We start from the raw sequence: 7,017 nt of genomic DNA, 5'->3' as shown, positions 1-7,017 counted from the left end.
TTCTCCTAATAGGTCTATAGTACAATGTCTTGACAATGTGTGATGACAGTTTCACACAATTGGCAAAATATTAAAATGACAGGTTTGACACAAATGTGCTGAATGTTCATTTTCCTAGAACTAGGTTCAATTGGATGAATGATTAAAATGTCAGAGTGCAGGTATTTGGGGAACTGATGATTTTTACTTGACTTTTGACCCTTTTATAAGTTTATGCATTGAGTAATTTTCAAGGTATTGAGAAAAAGTATAATTTCAGTATCAAATAGCATTATCTAAACCTGGCCTTTGACCTTTGACTTCACAGTTCCAAAGAGAATCACTGTTAGGTTGAACATGCATAAATATGTAAGTTTCTATTGGAAAGAAAGCACAAACTCAGGAAAAGTGTGAACTGAGAAAAGAGGCTCTATCTGCAAAGTACAGTGTCTATTCAAGCGCTTAATCTTTACCAAACCGTGGTGGCTGTGCGATGAATGGGACAAAAAACAGGAAGTAAACCACCAGAGTAACAACAATGAAGGAATTATCAGATTAAACTGAAATTAAGCATGCCTCATTAATACATTCTGCCCATGACTGATGCCAACTTTCAAAGCAGTAGCACTATCCTTTTAAAAGTTATTAGAGTTGAAAGTGAAGAGTGTGGACAAGGTTTTTCAGAAATGAAAAAGGGATTCTAAAGACACACCTTATCACACTATTCTACCAAAAATGTTCGAGATAAACTGCTAAAAAAACACACTTTCCTGCCCATTTTATGATACCAAATTTTAGCATAATGTAAAAGAAGACCCGCTCTTTCAGAAAATATGAAAAAGTCAAGTTCGGCTAGGTTGACCCACTTCACTTATTTTCAGTCCTCACGCAAAATCAGTGTGTGTGACTTTATGTTCGTTTTGAGGTGCACGGTCACAAGTGGTCTTCCTTCCAGCCGCTTCCAAAAAAAAAATTGTGTATATAATTATGGCAACTTAAAACCGGCTGGAGCCAACACTAGTCGGAGTCAAGTTCTGAAATTTTGGGAACGAGAATATCTCAATTATACCTATCTACCACATAAATTTTTGGTCTTGACTCAAAGGTCAGTCTTATGTGATTGAGCCCTAACTCTAACCCTAACCCTAACCCCCTAACCCTACCCTACCCCTACCCAAACCCGAACCCTAACCCTAAACCCTAGCCCTAACCCCTAATCATTACCCTACTTTTTGTTCGTTTTGTAATGCACAGTCACATAACCAATATTACAAACATCAAAAGCCCTCTACAAAAAAAAAAAATAGTAGCCAATGGACCTTTGTTTCACGTTAGCAATGTTTTTGTATTCCTAACCCGAACCTCTAACCCACACTGTGCTGGTACAATACCCACAATTTGATAGAGGATAATAATACACAAAACAATACAATAACCCTGTAGAACAATCGCCATTGGCCACATCTAGAGAAAACGCGTTGATTTGCATTTGTAGCAAAAGGATAGTGCACATAACGCGATATTCGGCATTTTAGGACCTACTACTCTTATATGGGGCATCAGTTTCAGGGGAAACAATATCTATTAAACTGCGACCAAACTACCAATCTATGTAAAAGCAACAGAAACACACAACTTGGTAGTTCTTATAAATAAGAAACAAACCGGTCAGTAAGAGCTGAATAGAAAATTCTTTTAGACCAGTTTGTTTGAACTTTTTGACTTCGCGGGAAGAACATAGGTACGCTGTGACACGCATGGTTATAATATCCCAGTAACGGATCCAGGGAGGACCTCACCGGGCGCACATCCCCCTTTTTTGTTGAAACAAAAGATATAAAAAGAAAAAAGTGCCTTATCATTATCAAGCCACCTCCTGGGCAATGAACGAGTTAAGAAAAATAAAGCTCCATGGTTACCACAATGATGGGATAGCTGAAGTCATGCACACTAAGAAGTACGGTACATTTTCTTCATAATTACTAAAATTATCAAAAGCAGCACCAGCACCAGTCCTTTCAATAGTTATTAGAGTTAATAATGAATGGAATGCAGAGGAGTTTGAAACATGGAAAGAACCGACAAAATATGCGTATTTACACTACTCTACAACAAAATGTAAAAAATACCAAATTCACAATTTCCTAGTGACGTTATGATCCCAAATTTTGCAACTAAATGAAAGAAGTTGAAATTAAAAGTAAGTGTAAAATAAATGGACTACGCTGACCCGTGTAATAAAGGTCTTGTGGGAGATTTTTGCTCCTAAGACACACTTATGAGAGACTTCATGAAACGTATTTGACTTTAACGATTTCTAATCCATTTCTGTCCATTGTGAGATTTATGTAAAGGCGTTTAAACGTCCGCCCTCGGGGAGCTAATGTTTACAGAACTTAACAGTATTATATCTTTATAGGATATTACATATACATAATTTCCTCAAGCGCTCGCTCACCTCGCTCTCTTGCAAAAAAAAAAAAAAAAAAGAGAAAAAAATGACAACGATATAAGGTATGGTCCAGACGTTGACAACGTAAAATACTATTATAGGCCTACATGTAAGCACGCTATGACGCGCGCAACTCGGGAGCATCTGCAAATTATGTTCGAAAACAAACAAACAAACGAGCAAACAAACAAAACTATACCGCCATAATTGGACCCCCTCCATTTCCTGAATCATTTAGCAAACGATAATGACTTTGATGACACAGTCAGGATATGAGCATACACAGGAATGATCAGGGGCGTCGATATCCTATTTCGGGGGGGGGGGGGTGCAAGGGGGCATTGCCCCGCCCCCATGGAAATGTTCGGAGGCAGACGAATCATTTGTCCCCGAAACAATTCCCGGGATGAGGACAAAGCTTGGACTTCCTGTGTTGAAAATTGTCAAAATACCGCCAGAACTATGCACCGGATCGTTGAATTGCAATCATTAATATGCAAAAGCTCCACCACTGGGTCCCTTTCGATAGAGTTTGTGCACTTTTGAAATTGGCGTATTTCCTAATATTTCTTTAAAGAGTGTGCAGCAGTCTGGTTCGCTTACAAAAGCTTCCTCAAAGGCAGAGGCGTTGATGGGGCGGGGGAGGGGTGGTACCCCCATAAAAGTATTGGGGACAAATTACATCGTTTTGCCCCTCCTTGTAACTCATGAGATGTGGAAACTTTCTTACTCTTGTGATAGAAAACTGTCTAAATATTTCACCCAAAGACGGCTGAATTTCAATTCTAAAAATACAAAATCCCCCCGCGTGAGAGGGGGATAGGCCTGATACCCCCTTCCATACCTTCCCCGTTTGGTCCTTTCTACTTAATACACTTTTAGATTGACAGATTTCCAAATGTTTCATCTGAAATGTGCACCATGTAGGTCTGTCACTTCGGTTAAAAAAATGCAAAAGATCCGTCGGATAGGTGGGAGGAGATAAATATACATACTTTAACGGAGGATCCCCCCTCCCCTGTCCTGTTGTCTGATTTGAAGGCTCAGGGTCACACTACCCAAACATACCCCTTATGGACAACAATTATGGACAACAGTGGGGAATATTCCATGAAAACAATGATTTCATTGTGATGGATAAGGCCTTTGATCCACATCGTCAAAGTGAAAGTGGACAGCATCTTAATTGAAAATGGCGACTTGCAGGGAGAATGGTTTTGATTAAACTCAATGAGCATGATGAGGATGAGACTGAAGGTCTGCATTCCACAAGCAAATTCAAGCAATATGGTAGGATTGATAGCATCTCATTTGGAAGCACTCGTATACAGACAGTTGACTCTGCGTGCAGAACTGGTATGCCAAAATTGATACAATCACATTTCTGCTTCTTCCATTTTTTCCATTTTTTTCATTTTTTTCTTTTTTTTTTCGGGGGGGGGGGGAATGATTGCACAGGCCACCCCCCTCCTCCATTTCTGGGGGAAGGAATGCCTCCTCCACCCCCCCCCCCCCCGATTTACGCCCATGGTCGTAGGGGACTGCCAGCAGAGGTATACGCAGGACACCAGTAGGAGACCAAGAGCTGCCGCAAGTTACAGGCAGTTAACCCGCTTGAGGTATGAAGGTTGCTCAGTATGTGCTTCTGCGCCGGATATATTATGCGTGTCATCAGCGGGCATATACGGGAGTTTTACTGGCAAGGAATGGTGTCGATACTGCCAACATCGCTTTATAGCTGGTGTATAGAGCGTATCTCGCCCGTAGTTGCCCGGAGGTGCGCACCGAAGTCCGAAGTTTTGAGCATGCTCAAGACTTCATTGTTAAGGGTGAGTCGCAGGGGACTTCCAGCAGAGGTCCACGCAGAACACCAGTAGGAGACCAAGAGCTCCCACAAGTCACAGGCAGTTAACCCGCTTTAAGTACGACAGTTGCCCGTGGATTTACATGCTTATGCACCGAAAGCTCGTATCATCTGCAGGCATTGTACGAGTATAATACGGGTGTTTTATTGGCAAAGAACGGTGTCGAAACTGCCGATATCCATGTAGCTGGTCAGTTCTGCGGGCGTGGAGTGAGCTATATATACGAGCAAATTGCGTGCATGCTGAGGATCAGTTACTGCGTTTCTACTGGTTAGTTGAGAGAAAGTAATGACATGCTGTGGGACTTGTGCCATTTCAATTCCTTCAGAGGGATTTCTTCACCGAGTTGTAAGCCCTCACTTGCCACCTATGAGCCCTACACGCAGGTCACACGGAATACACGTAAGTAAAACGTAAGAAGCACGGGTCCAGCAGGTAAGACGCATACGAAACTCGCCCAAATTCTTGTCCCCCTGCAAAAATTGTCCTGCGTGCTGGAAAATCCCCCAAAGCAACAACCCCGCGTAGCTTGCCCTTACAGGTGTGACGGGGCCTAAACTTGGCTGCGGGTGGATAGGCTTTGCTTGCGCACCTCCGGGTAACTATGGAGGAGTTACGTGCTAGGTATTGCCATGTGCTGGTCATTTGCGGGAATCTTCGGGTAGCAAAATTTGTTCTTCGCAAGTCGCACACAAAGCTTTCCTGGAAACAAGTGACAGGGCCCGAGCTACTGTATTTGACCTTCCCAGGCTTGAGAGGGAAAGGGGGGGGGGGGGGGCATATTGTGCCCGACATATAACTTTGTTTTTATCACGGTCATATTTGGCACATGGGTAGAGAAATTCAAACTCTACATCACCCTACATTTGAACTTTTTTTCATGTCACCCAAGGAGGGCGTTATCTAACAAAATATACATGAATACAGAAAGTGCGAAAATGATTTTTTTTTCTATATGTATTATTTTCTTTGTCCCCACTTTGATTATATGTCTTATTATAGACCATTCATTTCAATATTTGCAACAAACGATGAGCAAGTCGAACTTCATTATTTGTCATGATTGAAATTCTCAAGGTCATCACTTGGGGGCGCTTTTCATTGCAATGTACAAAATCACATTATCAGCCTATGTTGTTTGGAATAAGTATAGTTGTATTTGTATGACAATTCATATTTCCATGATATAGAAATACTGAGCTTGTAGATTGATAATAATACCTTGATGGACGAGATACTATTAGTTGTTACCCTTGTGTGATAGATTCAAAATGATACAGAATACAAGGGTATCATTTTGATTTTTTTTGTTTGCTTCAATTATCTCTACTATGTTTATTGTTTGATGTCTATGTCACATAGAAGAGAAAGGAAATAATAAGAACACATTTCAGGTCCATACGCCCATAATTGATAATTACCCTACCTTTTCCCGGGAAACGCCTATTTCATCCGCTATATGTATTGTTAATTGAAATTGGAAAAAAAACCCGTAAAATCTGACCTACATAGTTTTCAATTCATGTTTCCATGGCAATCAGCAACACAAAAACTAGCTCAATTATATTTCATAATGTTTGCAATTAGATTGTAATAGAATTCACAATATTTGGTTGAAATCGTGGAAAATGAATGTATTGTAGGGGCATAATGTGCCCCCGAGCTTTAAAGGGTTAAACAATCATGGGAAAGGGTAGTCCACCAGATACTGAACCCCGATCATGTCCATTGACAATATTAAGACAAAATAAACATAAACTAAAGACAAAAAGAAAAGACAAAATGAAGACAAAATAAAGATGAAACTTCAATAGATTCAAGACCATGCCATTTCACTTCTTTTTGTTTTTGTTGTGGTTAATGTGGCCAGGTTCTGTAAGAAAAAAAAATGGTTTGAGTCGTGATCGTTTGTGTGTGTGTATATGTGTGTTTGTTTATCTGTTTTGCTGGATGCATACATGTTTAACCCCGTAAAAATGCTCATGTTACGGTAAATGAACACCAAACAAACAATGGGGAACTCACTCGTCACGAGGAAACTGGTTTAGGGACGTCAAAAATTGGGCCATTTTGCAGCTTTTAAATTCTGACTTTACCTCATATTTGTAAGCTCTACATCTCCATGTAAACGATAATCATAACATGTGTGGAATCATTTTAAAGATAATTAAACAATCTTTGTGTGGTGCTAAGCAAAAACAAATTATTTGTAAAAAAAGATGAGAAATCATTAATCAAACTCAGACTTCCAAACTTTTTTTGAAGAGTTTATATATATATATATATATATATATATATATATATGGGTCTAGGAACACTACCCCCTGGAAAACCACTCTCCGGATAACTACCACCCGGATAATTACCCCCCAGGAAAATTCCACCCTAGGGCAACTACCCCCCGGACAACTACCCTCCAAGGGCAATTACCCTCCAGGATAATTACCCCCTAGGACAACTACCCCCGGACAACTACCCTCCTAGGGCAATCACCCCCCAGGGCAATTCCCCCTTAGGAAAACCAATCCCTGGATAACCACCCCTCGGATAACTACCCCTGGATAACTAACCCCCCCCCCCCTCCCGGATAACTACCCCCTCGATAACTACCCCCCGGAGAACTACCCCCTGGGTAACTACCCCCCGGATAACTACCCCCCGGATAATTACCCCCCGGATAATTACCCTCCGGATAACTACCCCCAGATAATTACCACCAGG

The sequence above is a fragment of the Diadema antillarum genome, unplaced genomic scaffold, assembly GCF_040938485.1.
Source record: "Diadema antillarum isolate AM-2024a unplaced genomic scaffold, OU_Dant_1.0 seq00002303_RagTag, whole genome shotgun sequence".
NCBI lineage: Eukaryota > Metazoa > Echinodermata > Echinoidea > Diadematoida > Diadematidae > Diadema > Diadema antillarum.
Note: the sequence above shows the minus strand (reverse complement) of the source record.